This window comes from Pongo pygmaeus, chromosome 13 (genome assembly GCF_028885625.2).
Source record: "Pongo pygmaeus isolate AG05252 chromosome 13, NHGRI_mPonPyg2-v2.0_pri, whole genome shotgun sequence".
NCBI lineage: Eukaryota > Metazoa > Chordata > Mammalia > Primates > Hominidae > Pongo > Pongo pygmaeus.
In genome coordinates, this window is record NC_072386.2 from 106460927 (window position 1) to 106477652 (window position 16726).

A 16726-nucleotide genomic window follows, 5' to 3' on the forward strand; every position below is an offset into this window, starting at 1 on the left:
TCTGTAACTCATTGCCATCAGCACACTATACCACCTGCTTGGGAAAGCTTTACCTGCCCTATGAGCCTGGAAGTTGCTTGAGGGAAAGGACTGATAGATCAGAGACAGCCTTTTGTAAGCCTGGACTATGTTCATGTTAATGCTTTTGCTCTCTGTTAAGGGCCAGAGTCATATATGCTGCAGAGGATGTGCTGTGTTTTCCTGCACGTGGGGGGGAATGCAGATTCTGTTGAGGCTCTGAGTAGCAAGCGATGACCACAAAGGCATTTTGCCACACCCTTCTCATCACCTCAGCAATCGGAAACACTGATCCCAAAGGAAAAACAATCATAGAGCACTCAGGGCAAAGAGACAGAGTGCTCACTCATTCAACAAATATCTATTGGGCATCTTCTATGTGCCAGATACTGTCTCAGGGGCTGAGGATAGGAGGCTAGAGGAGGGCACAAGACTCATGGTGCTTATAATGGGAGGATAGATATAGACAATACCTCAAATAAATAAGTGAAACGAGTCACATGTTTAATGGGAGAAATCATATACAAAAAAATTAACTAAGATGACTATAGTTAACATTAATTTGATAGTACATTTCAAAATAGCTAGAAGAGAATAAGTTGAATGTTTCTAGCATAATGAAAAGCTAAATATTTAAGATGTTGGCCATCCTAATTACCCTGATTACTATTATATGAAGGTATGAAATTATTACATGTACTCCCAAAATATGTACATCAAATATGTATCAATATAAATAAATAAATAATAAAGCAGAAAAAGGAGACAACAGTTCCGTGGGAATATTATATAAGGTGGTCAGAAGGGGCTTTCTTGAGAAGATGTCTTTGGAACAATGACCTGAAGAGGTGACGAAGTGATCCAGTCACATATTTATGGTACCTTATCTCTAGTCAGAGGAATGGCGAGTGCAGAGGCCCAAGGAGAGAGCAAGCGTAGCATGTTGGAGGAGGGACAAAGAGTCTATGATAGTTGATGTGGAGACAGAAAGGAAAAGGTTATTGACATCATGGGGAGGCACATTGGAGAGGGATTTGTAGGCCATTTTAAGGACAGACTTCCAGTCTGAGCAAGTTGCAAAATTTAAGAGAGTTTTAAGCTAAGGAGAGCTGTTATCTGATTTATGTTCTAAAAAAGCTGCTCAGTCTTCTGCCTTGAAACTAGGGGAATGGGGCAGCAGCAAAGACATTATTAGTTAGGAGCCTCCTGCACTAATCTAGCAAAACACAATGGCATCTTGCTGTGGAAGGGGGATAAGTGGATTGATTCTGTATTCATTAACGGATTGGAGATGGTAGGGGGATGTTGAATAAAAGAGGTCAAAGGTTACTCTAGCGACTGCAGGTTAGAACGGGCACTTCATGAGGTGGGGAAAACTACTAGAGAGCAAGTTTGTTTATTTGCTGTATATGTGGAAGATAAAAGGTTGGGTTGTAGTCATGTTAAGTTTGGGATGCTGATTAGACATACACAAAGAAATACTGAGCAGGCAGTTCATTTAATAAACAAATCTGAAAGTCCAAGAAACAGATCAGGGCTAAAAAATAAAATGTTTTATATTTATCTGCAATAAGAATGCTTTTTCACTCAAAAATATTAACCCTAGATAAGAAAGTGTCCAAAGACGAAGACCTGGGCATTTCAATATTAAGAATTCCAAAGGAGACTAAGGTGTGAGCAGAAAGAACAAGAAAAACAAGGAGAGTTTGATGTTCTAGAAATAAGCGAGCATAATATTTTAAGGGAAAGCCATTATAAGGTGGCTATAGCTTCTCAAGAAAACACAGTTGGTTGTTTGGTCCTTTAAGGCTGCTGCATCTCAAACAGCCTGACAAAGTTAGGATAGAAAAATCGAAAAATAAATATATCTATCAATGTCCTTCTCTGTTCCTGTTTTCCATTGACAAAAGTCTTCCTGGTGGGTAGATTCCTGGTTTGACTCTACCAAGTATCATCCAGGTGAATGTGAAAAGGATTTTACCACCCAGCCTGTGTATGCGGTCAGAGGCTCCATGGATCCCATCAAGACTGGAGCTTCTCGGGCTCTAACTGCAGTGGTCCTGATGGAGGCCATGACCAAAACTAGTCCCTCACCCAGGAAAAGGTGAAAGCTGGGCTTTGTAACCGTCAGGATAGTTTGAACCACCTGTGGTGCTATTCTGGTTAGCAAACAAGGCAAGTGGATGAGCTTCAGGAAGTATTTAACACCAAGTAGATATGGAATGTGCTTAAACTTGGTCAGTTTCCTCTGTGAAGGGAAGAGAAGTCATTCGTTGCATTGCTGTTTTCTTTCTCAATTCCACCAAAACAAACTCTTAGTTGTCTTTCTTGCTTATTCATATATCATGTCTTTCATAAAGCCTTTCTAAACAATTTCAGCCTTTCTTCATCTTTTCTGTCTCAGTGCCCTAATTGGTCAATCAAGGATTTTATTTTCAATTTTAAAATTCTGGGAATCCAGGTTTGATTCTACCAATTATCAGCCAAGTGAATCTGAGTAGACCATTCTTCCTTTCTTTACATCATATCAATTTAGTACTTTGTGTAAGCTAGAGGAAATTATATTTGCTTGCAGTATCACCTAAGAAGATCATTAGGTTACCACATGTGATAATACTTTGATAAACCATAACATTGTGTACATCGTCATCATCATCATAATTCTATCTTTGTTTCCTGTAATTGAGACCTTGAGGCCAAGAATGACGTGTCTTCTTTTATCTGTCCCCCAAATTTCTAGTGCAATGATAAGCCACTCAATGACAACTATTGGCCTAAACAAACTTGGAAAAGAAAAAAATCTACAAATCCTTTGCTTCAAATTTTTTGTGGAACTTGGTTAGCCATAAATAAATAAATAAGCACATGAAAATAAATTACAAATCCAACTGTGTGTCTTGCCCTGAACTCTGTGTTTGACATTAAAAACCAAGCCTCTCTCTTTTAAAATTGAAATATGAAACATTATGTGTGATTATTTTTCGCTTTTAAATACAGAGCTGTGGTTGCAGAAATAATTTAATATACTGCACTGCATTTCCCCTGCAAGTGTGCCAATTCTGATTACATGTTTCCAGATGCCCTTGTTTGTTGTGGTTCTTTCACTAGTACCTGGCCAAGGAGCTGAATGGCTTATCTCTGTAAGTAGCTCTGGCCAGCAACACTCAGCCAATAGGTGCTCTATGTACAAAGAGCACCCGCAGGATCATTCACCCTGAGGTCAGCATTCTGGAGTCCTCTGGACTCCCAAGATCAGCACCTGTACTTTATGTTTAAGAGCCAAGAAATTGAGGAAGAAGTTGAACTGACCAAGATAGTCCAGCAGGCAACAAGCCTAAAACAGATTTAATAAAAGATCTCATTCCTTTCCACCATGTTTTTGTGAGATATTTCATGGGAATTGCCACTTGGGAGGTGCATGCAGCCTATCTGGAGCATGGCCAACCACAAGCTTAAGGCTTTCAAAGGCTGACTCCTGGTCTATATGCAGAAAACCTCAAGGAGTGGAGACTGCTCCCAAAATTCTCCAGCCCATGACCTTTTTGCAACAGTGTGAGAGTGGGCACTAGAAAGTATATTGTTTCAGTACATAGATTTACATTCTAATTGAAATGCAACAATTTATTCACTATTACCTTGGACAAGTCCATTTTTCTCTGCAGGCCTCACTCAGTATTCCCATCTCTAAAATGAGAGGCCTCAGGTATCTAAGGCATTTTGCTTTGCAGTTATACTCTTTTGTAATATGCTCTGTGGAGTCAAACAACTGTGTTATATGGCAAAAAAAAAAAACAAAAAAAAAAAACAAAAAAAAACAGTGCTCAATTTTGAGCCACACATCCTGGGTTCCTATCGACTGTAGTTTTTACTACCTTCTGGCTACATGATTTTACCCAAGTTTTCCCCTCCCTGAGCTTCAGTTTCCCCAAATATAAAACAAAGAAGGAACTGAGCAAACACGCCAAGCTCCATTTTGATATTCTGGCATCCTAGTTCACTGTACTCCTTTGTTTTATATCGGACAGCAAGGCTGTATCCTATACCCCATCAGCTGCCACATCTAGAGAAAAAGAAACCTGTGAAAACTTCCAAGGGGCAATGAGAGATGCTCTCTTTAGACCCTCTCACCTCAGAAAGGCTCGAAGTTTGAACTTCTCTCCCATAGTCCCCTTGCTCAGGAGAAAAGATTAAGGCATAGTCCTAGCTATAAGGATGCAGGAAAATGAGCTGCCTTGAGGTGAAGCAAAATCTTCACCTTCTACTTTTGGTTTTGCACTTACCTGTGTGTATTGGGGAGTGGCGGTAGGGTTAAGACTCAACATTTACTTCCTGAGTTTTGCAGTTATTAAGTGTTGTCAGCTTTACACATGCATTCGGTGTCCCAATAACATCTTGGGTTCCAGCCCAAACACGTTTGCTCTGGTTGCTCCCATTGCCTAGAAAACCTATGTGTCTTCTCTTGCCCAAAGCTCTTTAATAGCAGATAATCATGATCATACTATTACTGCTAATAATAATAACAATAATAAAACAGCTATCATTTAATAAGTCATCATCGTGTGCATAATAGTGCAGTGTGATTTACATACATATCTCATCTCTCCTAAAGTTGGACTCTATGTAAAGATTTTTTGGTATCTCTCACGTTGCCTAGGACAAGAAGAATGATAGGTACTCAAGAAACGACAGATTCAGTTATCTCATTTAATCATCACATTGGATTGGAGGAAAATATGTCAAGAGATGCTCAGAATCTTCTCAAGGTCACACAGCCAGTGTAAATGTCAGAGCTAAGATTGAAACAGAAGTCTGCAAGATCATAAATTTCATCAGGATCTGTATTGCAAAAAAGTACCTGCATAAACTTCAAGTTTTTTTTTTTTATAATCTCTCAGGGAAAAAGGCATCAGGTTGTAATGAGAGCTGGAGCTGGACAAACTGGGAATAGCTAGTAAAAGCAACCTGGACATCGAAGTTTCTACATGTGTGTTTTGTTAGAGAAATTGGAGGGAGCAGTGTACATGGTAGCAGAAGAATTGCTGGTCAAATACCCTTTTCCCTTCCACTTGAAAGGCCTCTCTCTTTTAAGTACATATTGATTAGAGTCCAAATATCTCAATTCTATTCTTAGCCCAGCGCCTTAATTACAATGGATTCTCAGTTAAAACTGATGGTTCAGTTCCCCACCATCCTCCACCCCAAACCCCTTTTAACACAGAGATCAGAATAATGCATCAGAATGGCTTTCTTTTTTAAAGAAATGATGATCTGTGAGAAAAGTATATTAATAACATTATATTCATTTTAAACATTTTAACCTTAATGACCCAGAGTCATTTTTCTTGGCAGACAAAATTGCAATGCCTAACTTAAAAAGCAGAGTTATATAACATTTATGGTTAGATAATAATATTAATAACAGCAACAACAACAATAATAATCAATTTTAATCACTTGCTATGTAGCAGGCACTATGCTAAAATAATTATATGCATTATTTCATTAAATACAATCAACATCCTATATAGTAATTACCATTATTATGTTTACTTTGTAAAACTTGGCCTTAGAGAAGTGAAGAAATTTACCCACGGCAGCTAGTGAGTGAAAGAATTTGCAATCTTTCTGGCCCTGGAGTCTGAGTTCTTAATTATTAACATAAACTGATTCTCCTAGTGAGAAACAGGATGATGCTTCAAGAGCTGTAAGATACAGATTTGGGACTCAGAGGGGTTAACTCCCAAAGGAAACAGACATAATATGAGTAGAATAAGAAAATACACATGCGAGTGCTTTTGATTTTTTTAAAGGATTAGAAAAATTTAAGCAACTGCTCTGTGTCCTAGAATTTTACGTCAGGGACAAGGAGACCTCCATGACCACGAGCAGCAGACCTTAATGCCTCTTTCACTTGAATATCACTTTATAGTTATCCATCAAAGCTTAATCCACAGTATAGTTGCATAGTTTCTTGTGAGTAGCTTAGTCAGACTTGGACACTGTAGTGCAGAATGCCTAAGTTTGGCTTCAGATCACAAAGTTAATACATGGAAGTGCCAGGTATCAAATCTTTGTCATTCTGTTCCAGTTACAGGATTCTTTCTTACAGATAAAGAGTTTGATGAATTTTAACATCTTGTCAAAAAGTACAGTTATTTGGTAGCATTGTCAAAATGGTTTCTAGAGACACTGGGGAAAAATCAGAAAGAGCAAAAATGTGTTTTGGATAATTCATCAGAAATATTATAACAACATTTAGGTCTTTCAGAAGGAGCTGCACACTATTAAATGCACCAAATCATGACCAGAAAATATGTAGGTTTTCTGGCTTTCAAGGACTGAAATTATGTAGCTTCTACTGAACATAGGGAAAAGGATCCAGAATTTTCCTTCTTCACAAATACTCAGGAATAAAATCACAGAAGATTTGGAGGTCAAGGACTTCAATTAAAATCTTGAAGTTTTCTCTACAAGATTGTGAGATCCATCACTAGATCCTTTTGGGATACTAAGGCTGAGTTATGAGTATGAATTTAAGCAATGGGAACCACCCTATGTGTGTACATCTATGAAAATATTCGATCCAAATGGAATTCAGATCACAGGGGCAGAATACGTCTGAGAGGCAGCATTGTTACTTATACCACAAATCATTATTTTTTTATTTCCATTTTATAAATTCCACTCCAGGATGAAACATTCAAGTTGTGGAAACATACAAGATCAGTTTCTCTTAGTGGCTATCACGCACATACTGAAGCAAGATGACTTGAGTCATCTTGTGGAAGCTCATTTGGGATATCAATTCCAGGCTTGTGTTTGAAACAGAATTTGGGAACGTCAGTTCCAGGCTTTTATGTAACTTAGATTTTTTTGTGTGTATGTTTTTTATTCTATCCTGGTGATGTTTTCCAGACTGAATCCACTATTGTGGTTTCTACAGAAAAAGAGGAAATCTGGAATAATAATACTCCATGGTGTATGTAGTTTCCTGCTCCATGTGTGGAGTTAGAAAGTGAAGATCAACGAAGGTAACATAGTGTGGACTACTCCAGCAGAGCAGGGGCTTAGGGAGGAGCTTAGGAATGGCTTTGGGAGGGTAGGCCCTGAATTGTGTGTTGGTGGAGAGGCTAGGATAGTCAAAGCATCACACTTTGATTACCTTCTCTACCTGTCTCCCTGCTATTCCTCAAATATGACAGGCATCCTCCTGCCTCAGGATCCTTGCACCAGCTGTGATCTCTACTTGGAATACTCTTCTTCAAAGCTGACTCCCATAACACCTACAATGCTCATTCAAATGCAATTTTTTTCTATGAGGCTCACTCTGATCACCCTATTTCAAACTGCAATTTGCATCCTCCCTAAAGCCTTGTTTTCCCCATACTTACTACTTTCTAACAAACTTGTGTATTTATTTAAATTTGTTTTTAGTTCTCTTTTAGAAGGTATGCTCTGAAAAAGAGAGGATTTCCATCTACTTTGTTCACTGATAAATCCCAAGCACACAGAATAGGGCTAGCATAGGATATAGGCACTCATGTATTTTTTAAATAAGTGGTTAATTTTTTTCATATTGTTTCCTTTAATTACTTTTTTATCACATCATGATGTAAAGCCTGTCGATATACTTCCTTTTAAAGTTATTTTTTTCTGCTGGGTGCAATGGTTCATGTCTGTAATCCTAGCAGTTTGGGAGGCCAAGGTGGGCCTATCACTTGGAGATCAGGAGTTCAAGACCAGCCTGCCAACATAGCAAAACCCTGTCTCTACAGAAAAATACAAAAATTAGCCAGATCTGGTGGCACACACCTGTAATTCCAGCTATTCGGGTGGCTGAGACAGGAGAATTACTTGAACCCGGAAGGCGGAGGTTGTAGTGAGCCAAGATCATGCCACTACACTTCAGCCTGGACTACAGAGTGAGACCCTGTCTCAAAATAAAATAAAATAAAATAAAATAAAATGAAATTAAGTTATTTTTTTCAAAAGGTACCAATTTAGTAAACATGCTCAAAGGATACAACTGTACCTACGCCCAAGTCATTTTAGTTTTACAAATATATAATTAGTCAAATCAAAAAAGGCATGTCTGACAGATGAATGAATGTTAAGACAATGCTAAATAACCTTTAAGGGGAAACGGTGAGGAGGCAGAGGTGCTTGTATATATCATCTTCTAGGAGCCAGGCATTGGCAAACACCACTATTACAAATAAAAGCCTGAGATTCTGAAAATTTAAGTGACTTATGGAGGTTACACAGCTAATAAAAAGAAGCAGTATGATTTAGATTCATTATTCCTGACTCCAAATCCTATGGTTTACTGCAACATAGTGTACTATCTTCAAACTGTAAATTCTTCAGAAATGGTTATTGTAGATAATTTACATGTTGGATGCAGTGGTGTGCCATGCAGATACCTTTCTTCAGGACTAAGGGGCTCCTTTTCCCTGATGTTGGGATTGCTGTTCACTATCAGCTCTCCAGCTACCAACTGCCCTCTACTTCAGGGAGCCTCCTTACCCTAGGTCACACCTCTTCCCAGGGCCAGCCCATATCCAGTACTCTTCAATGTGGGGTACAAAAACATGGCCCCCTTGCCTCATGTGGAACAACTCTGAAGGCCATCCCAGCTCCAGTGATTCCAGTGGGACTGATGGAAGCCTCTGTTGTGACTGCATGAGACCCAACTCCTCCCTTTGCCCAGCCCTAGTGCCTTCACACTCCCACAGGTGTATCTCCCAAAAGCACCCCTTGATGAACTTCTGACACACAAATCTCAGCCTTGGAGTCTGTTTACAGGGAGCCTGATCAATGTCAATATAGTAGGTGGTATTGTGGAGTTCAGAGATTAGTGAACTCAACAATACTAGTAGCATATTCCTTAGATAAGGTCCCAGACCATGCGCAGTGTTGGGAATGCCTAGTTTCACAAAATTTGAGGCACTTTCTCCTAACTCCAAGAAGCACTTTGGCAAAAACAACTATGACACACAATTTCACCCTTTTGAGATCACCTGTTAACTTGACTACCTTGGTAGTACATCACCAATTTGACAGTTGTATTTGTCCATTCTCACATTGTGATAAAAAAATACCTGAGACTGGGTAATCTATAAGGTAAAGAGGTTTAATTGGCTCATGATTCTGCAGGCTGTACAGGAAGCATAGCAGCTTCTGCTTTAGGGGGGGCCTCAGGAAGCTTCCAATCATGGCAGCAGGCAAAGAGGGAGCAGGCACCTTACACGGCAGGAGCAGGAGCATGAGAGTGAAGGGGGGGATGCATACTTTTAAACAACCAGAACTCACAAGAACTCACTCATTACCATGAGAACAGCACCAAGGGAATGGTGCTAACCCATTCATAAGAAATCTACTCCCAAGATCCAACCACCTCCCACCATGTCCCACCTCCAACATTGGGGATTACAATACAACAGGAGACTTGATGGGAGGCAGGAGGGGAGGTGGACACAGATCCAAACCACATCAACAGTCATCACAGCCAGCAGGTAACTTACTCTGAAAGCTCCTACATTCAATAAATAAGACCAACTGTGAGCTGGGAATTATGCTGCATTACAAGAAAGTCAAAGATGCATAAACCTAGTTCTATCCTCAAGTAGCTCTTAGTTTAGAAGATTATTCTCTAACTTTTGTTCACCAGAACCACCCAACAAGCTTGTTAAAAATTCTCATGCTTTGTCTTGGAATTGGAACTAAGAATGATTTCTGCTGGGTTCTAGTATTAATATTGTGATACAAGTTATTCATGAACCACTTGTGGAGAAATTCAAATCCCAAAGATGACATAAAACATATATTGCTAGGTCTAACCTTACTAAGCACCAGATACTGTGCTAGAATCTGTGAAGAATTTTAAAAAGCATGTGGAATGTAGTCCATATCCATGGACTATAGTCCAAGGTATATAAAGACATATAATCTACTAAGAGTGATAATATTCCAATAAATCTATACCTGTTTTATAAAAAACCATTACATATTAGATAACATGCTAGCCTCCAAGGCAGCACAAAGGTGAAAATACGTGGTTCTTCTCATCAAAAAATTTCATTAGCGTTAGATAAGAATAATTAATTTCTGCCTTCACTCATTTACCTATTTGACCTATTTGTTGCATCAATTAATTCATTCCTTTATGCATTTAATAAATATTTACAAAATAGCTGCTAAGTGAAATGTGCTATGATAATGGCAGGAAAATATATGGTGAGTACCTACAGAAAAGTACCAATATCACCAATATCGTACTATGGGAGGGTTGACACCTTAGCTTGCGTACATTTTTCAACATCTAAGTCTTGAATAACTAAAATACTTCCTGTGGCAATGAAATGCAGTCATCTTAAGGTAGTAATCACTGTTAATATATGTGTAATTGGATAACCCTAATTCACTTTAGCTTGAAAAATCTGTGGGAGGGAATTGGTGGTAAGAGTTTTCTTTGGTTTGGCTGATTCAAATGAACCATTTTTGAATTTGGAGAATCTCGTAATCACTAGCCTGACTGGCCCACACTAGCAGTTTTCTGGATTTCTAGGAAAATCTCTGGTATGCGTCATAGTGAAGAAGTGTTCCAACAAAGAAAGGGGATAAATGAAGAATCATAATCATTTAGAAAGAATTCACTGAGAAATAGAGGTCTGCGTGGTGTAACTGAGAATTGCACAATGCTGTTGCAGGGCATGCGGGATGCATGACAGGTGGGGCTGCCTGCTCTTCCCCCTCGCCCTCCCAAGGCATCAGGGTGAATCAATCTGAGTTCTCATTTCTTTAGAGCACAGTTGGATCACAGACTGAAAACAGACTACAGACATCCACTACCAGTTAATTAGAATTGGCATAAAAGATGTTATCTAGTTTCCATTCCTACTGCTGCCATTTCGATTTAAGAGTGTGGAGATTGGCCAGGTGCAGTGGCTCGTGCCTGTAATCCCAGCTCTTTGGGAGGCCGAGGTGGGTGGATCACCCGAGGTCAGGAGTTCAAGACCAGCCTGATCACAATAGTGAAACCCCGTCTCTACTAAACACAAAAAATTAGCCAGGCCTGGTGGCAAGCACCTGTATTCCCAGCTACTTGGGAGACTGAGGCGGGAGAATTGCTTGATCCCGGTAGATGGAGGTTCCAGTGAGCCAAGATCGTGCCATTGCACTCCAGCCTGGGCAACAAGAGTAAAATTCTGTCTTAAAAAAAAAACAAAAAAACAAAGTGTGGAGATTTTGAATTTAGGTCCAGTTCTACCAACCGGATATTTCCAGATATTTTCAACTGACTTAGTTTCTCTTGATATCAGCTCATTAGTCTTTCTAGTAGATTACCTATCTAACTAATGCCCCTATGTGTTTATGAAGATCAGGGCAGAAAATAGGTGATTCAGCATTGAGGAAAGAAAGCTGGCAAAGGCTAACCTGCTCATGAATAACAGGGCTTTGTTTGACATGGTCCCTGACTTCCTCACTTCTGTGCCTTCTCTCCACTGGATGCCCCTGCCCACCTGCAATCTACCTTTTGGCCATTTTGAACTACTATCATTTTCCTGAACTTCTATTATTTTCCTTTCACTTTGTCACTTATATGCTATAATAGATGCTGTTTTCTTTGTCTGAATAAACATCTCCCTATTCTCACCTCTTTCTTCACCCCTTGCCAAATTCAGGACTACTTATCACTTGACTACAAAATGTACTGAAATTCATTCTTTAGCTTTCATGGCCCATCCTCTGACGTTCTCATTAGTGGCATCAGTCTGGGTCATACCACACATACCACATCCTTCCACCACTCCCTGTAGTACCCTTATCTCTGCAAGAGCCTTTGACTGTATCTCTTTTGTAATACACATTTTATGTAATAAAATTACATGTTAGATTTATAGAGCAAAGAATAATTTAAAAGAAACTCATAAAAAACAATGAAGGTTTGGTTATACATTTATCCCATTACCATTTACTAAGTCACTTCTCTATGCCGTGAAATGGAAAAATTAAGAAGAAAATAGCACCACCTCTCCCATCAAAGTGTTCACAGCCTAGCAATAGAGACAGACTCAAAATATTTGACTTTAAAATAATGAGATTTTAACATTTCAAAGAGATGTTTAAAAATGGTAGATACCCATTTTTCTAGCGTCATTTTTATATACTAAATTCAGAAACTGTGTAATTGCCATATAAACTTGTGGAATCATGGAAATCATTTGAATAAATATACTATCATAATATTTGAAAAAAAATAATGAGGAATTGGGTACTAATCATTTGTTCATATTAATGGAATACCTACAGACTTCATCTTTTCAGGCTGCTATGACAAAATATTAATAGCTTAAACTGGATAATTAATAATCAACAGATTTTGCTGCTTATATTTCTGGAGGCTGGGAAGTCCAAGGTCAAGGCACTAGCAGATTCGGTGTCTGGTGAGGGCCTGTTCCTCTTAGATGGCACTTTCTGTATCTTCACATGGTGGAAGAGGCAAGATACCTTTCTTGAACCTTTTTTATAAGGGCACTAATCCCATTCATGAGGGCAGAGCCCTAAGGACTTAATAACTTCCCAAAAGGCCTCACCTCCTAATGCTATTATATCATGTTGGATTCTAACATATGAATTTTGCAGTTTAGGGGGTCACAAACATTCAGACCATAGCAACTACTGTATGCCAGGCACTGTTCTAGGCAGTGGGGTGTACAGGTAAGCAAAGCCAAGCTTCACACTCAGTGAGCTTCTATTACAGAGCTTTCAGTGAGGGAAATCTGAAAAGCCATGAAGTTTACAAGAGGAAAAGCCTTATTCTGCCTGTGGTGGGAGTTTAGATCTGGCTTTTATGAGGAGATGACATGTTCACTACGCCCAGTAGAGCAAATGTAGTACTAACTCTTAAGGGTGAAGGAATGCTTATTTAACTATGGAGCATCTAACGCATGATGAATGTGGTTGTAGGAGCAGAGTTCCCGGCATGAAGTAGGTACTTGATAAATGTATCATATTTGGATCAATAACCCAAATCCAAAGATGAGTACTCATTTGAGGGTCCCTTCCCTCAAGGATCATGCAGTCCAATGGAGAAGTTCATTCACTCTCATTCACTCATAACAATATGGTGCATGAAAGGAGAAGCCAAGAGTGGACAGAATGGAAACTCTAAAACTCATACATTCCTCTCCTATCACCATCCTCCCAAACATCCGCTAGTCCCCCTGTTTCCTCCTCTGAAAACTTATATTCTTCTTGGGAGTTCTGAGTTGTCTGGTGTATCTGTTTCTTTTGCTGGGTGCTTCACCTTGGCTTCCTCCCAAATGCCTCCAGCAAATGTTTATTTTTATAAATGTTGTATACACAGGGCAGAAGATAGAGAAAGGGGTGAGCCAGAGTCATTTACGAAAGCACTTTGGCACTCTGCTCTGGAAATCATTTCCGCAGGAGGCTGCCCTGGACAGAGTGCACTTACTCTCAGACCTCCCATCCCCACTTCCAAGCAGAAGTCAATGCAATTTTTATTTACAGTCAGAAGCTCCATGAAATTCTGAGCCAAAAGTCTTCTTTCCTGAAAAGCTGGTAGTGGCCTCCAACATTCAACTATCACCTTTAACAGGAACTCTTTGTTGTTTGCACCAGACAAATAACCAGACACCTGGGTCAGAAGCAGAATTAAGGACCTAATTCGTCTCCATCCATGGACATTTAATGGACACCTACTTGTGCAAATCCTATCACAGCTACTGAGAACACAAGATATAGGATCCTAAAAGAGCAGGAAGAGGCTATCTTTTATTGATGACATATCTTATATTGTCATGATTTACATACATAAAAAAGATATTATCATTCCGCTTTACAGATTGGGGAAAGGAGGAAAGAAGGAAGGGGATGGAAGGGAAGAGGATGGAAGGGAAGGGAAGGGAAGGGAAGGGAAGGGAAGGGAGTGGGAGAGGGAGAAATGGAAGGAGGGAGGAACAGAGGGAGGGAGGATTTGAGGTTCTGTAACTTGTGTAAAACCCATAGCTGATGAATAAGCTTTCTACTCATTTTCTCTTCATCACTCTTAAATGACACTTTCACCTCCACTCTCCACCAAAATTGTTGTTATCAAGGTTATTATATATAAACCTAATTATTATAATAATGATTGACACCCACATTGCTAAACACAAAAGTCAAACATCAATTCTCATCTTGGTTCACTGATTAGCAACATATAATACAGCTGACTGCCTCCTTGTCCTTGAAACACTTTCTTCACTTGGCATCTGAGACATCTTACATGATCTGTTGGTTTTCCTGGTGCTTCACCACCAGCACTTTCTCATTCTCTTTAGCTGGCTTCTGCTTCTCAGCATCATCTTCTGCTATTGAAGTATCTCAGAACTCAGCCCTCGGACACCCTCTTTGCTTTATATACATTCACTCTCTTGGTGCCCTCATTCCGTCTCATGCTTCAAATCCCACCTGCATACCAATAGCTCTAATTTCCTCTATTCTGTACCACCTATTTAAACTTCAGCTTGATATATACAACAGCATATCTCTTCTTGGGTGTCTCAAACTTATCATTTTCAAAATTAAAGTCCCAATTTTTCTCCATTAAACCTACTCCTCTGATGGACTCTCCAATCTCAGTTCATGGCAACTTCATCTTTCCCGTTGCTCAGAACAAAAAGCCTCTTTTGATTACACCCCACACCCAATCTGATGGCAAACTGGTTTGTGTTAACCCCCAAATACATCCTGGATCCAGTGATTTCTCATCATCTGCCCTGTGACCAGCCTGCTGCAACTCTCAGTCTTCTTTCACCCAGATTACTTCTTGGAGGCTCTTCCTTTGTATTTGCCCCATACAGTCTGGTCTTAACTCAGTCACCAGTGTGATCCTAATAAACCTGTTAGACTTGTGGTTCCGGAAATGACAGCTCTCCAAAGGCCTCTCGTTTTATTCAGAGTAAAACCCAAAGACCTTAAAACAACTGACAGGACCATACTCCCTGTTCCCTCCCTGAGCTCACCACTTATACCCCACCCCCATCCCTGCCACTCTGCTCTGGCCACACTAGCCTGCCTGCTGTCCCCTCTGTCTGAAATTCTGTCCCCCAGAAACCTACACAGCTGATTTCCACATCTCCTTCATGTCTTCACTCAGATGAGACTTTCTCAGCAAAGACGTACCTGACCCCTTTTCTTAAAATTAAAATCCTATCCCAACATTTATTTTCTGTTTCCCTCTCTTGTTTTATTTTTCTCCATAGCACTTACCTCCATCATGTATTCTATATACCTTATTTATTTTGTGTATTTTATCTCATTTCCCACACTAGAAAGTAAGCTCCTAAGGGCAACACTGGTCCTCTCCACTGACATATATGTAACTAATCTAATAATACATAAATAATAAATATTAATTGACAGTGAATAATTGTGAGACATATATCTCACAGCACTTTAGAGAAGCATATGTCATGAGTATGGAACCTTCAATTAATATTGATTGAGTAAATAAATCCAAATAAGAAAGAAAAAGAGAGGCATCACTGAGGCTTGGCATAAGCAAGGAAAGCTTTGTGGAGAAGAAAATAAAAATAATTTTTGAGTACTTACTGTGTGCCAGATACTATCCTAAGTGTCTTACAGCTATTACCTCATTAAACCCTCTTAATGACTCTGTGAAATAAGTACATAAAATGATTGTGTCCATTTTACAGATTAGAAAACTGTTGTGTCAAAAGGCTAGCTCACTTTCTCAAAATCAGTGCAACAATTTATATAAGAGGCCAGGAGCCAGACCTTTATCTCTCTGGTTGCCAACCATGGGGTACCATTTTAGAAATCTCTTTTAGAGATGAAACTACCCTACTTGAATTAAAGAGAAAAAAAAATCAAAGAGAGTTACATTTGAAAACAACAACTAAGTGTTTATTAATGTATTTCTTTGCTTATTCAATAACTGTTATTATTAGTTCCTTATAGCAATTCTATTATACTGTGTGCTGTACCCATAGGATGGAAAAATGAATGAAACATTGCCTGCTCTCAGTGAGCTTATAATCTATCACAGCCTAGTTAGTGTAAAATTGTCAGTATTTTAACAGCTTTGTGCTTTAAGAGCACAGAGGAGGGAGCAATTGATTTCCTTAGGGATGTAGTTATACAAAGAATATCTCAAAGACAGATGGCATCTAAACATAAGCCTACAGAATGGATTAAACCATTGCTAAATGCAGAAAGTGGTCTTCAGGCAGAGGCTGTAGCAAAAGTATGAGATCTACTCAAGGAAAAGAGCTTAGCAGGTAAAAATAAGGAGATGAAGGTGCCTTAAGGGTGGTAGGAAGCCATTGCCACGTTTAATCTAGGTTGTGGGTTGGTCAGATCTGTGCTTCATTGAGGTCACTCTGACAGCCATCAGGGAAGATGGATGGCAAGGGATAAAAAGGGAGACAGGATGCTGGGTTAGGGGCCTTGTGACATCTGGGAGAAAATGGTGAAAACAGAGTTGATATGATTAGGCTTTGTGTCCCCACTCAAATCTCATCTTTAATTGTAGTCCCCATAATCCCCACACATCAAGGGAGAGACCAGGTGGAGGTAATTGAATTGCGGGGGCAGTTTCCCCCATGCTGTTTTCATGATAATGAGTGAGTTATCATGAGATCTGATGGTTTTATAAGTGTTTGATAGTTCTTCCTGCATT

At 39.4% G+C, this 16726-nt stretch overlaps 1 long non-coding RNA gene across 1 annotated transcript in view; it reads right to left on the minus strand.

The window, feature by feature from the left end:
- The window catches only part of LOC129044739 (uncharacterized), a 34201-nt gene extending 19708 nt beyond the window's left edge, over positions 1 to 14493 (minus strand). The window contains exon 1 of the long non-coding RNA XR_008504753.1: positions 14309 to 14493. This is a non-coding gene — a long non-coding RNA (uncharacterized LOC129044739). The remainder of the gene's footprint in view (positions 1 to 14308) is intronic.
- Between the last annotated feature and the right edge of the window lie 2233 nt (positions 14494 to 16726).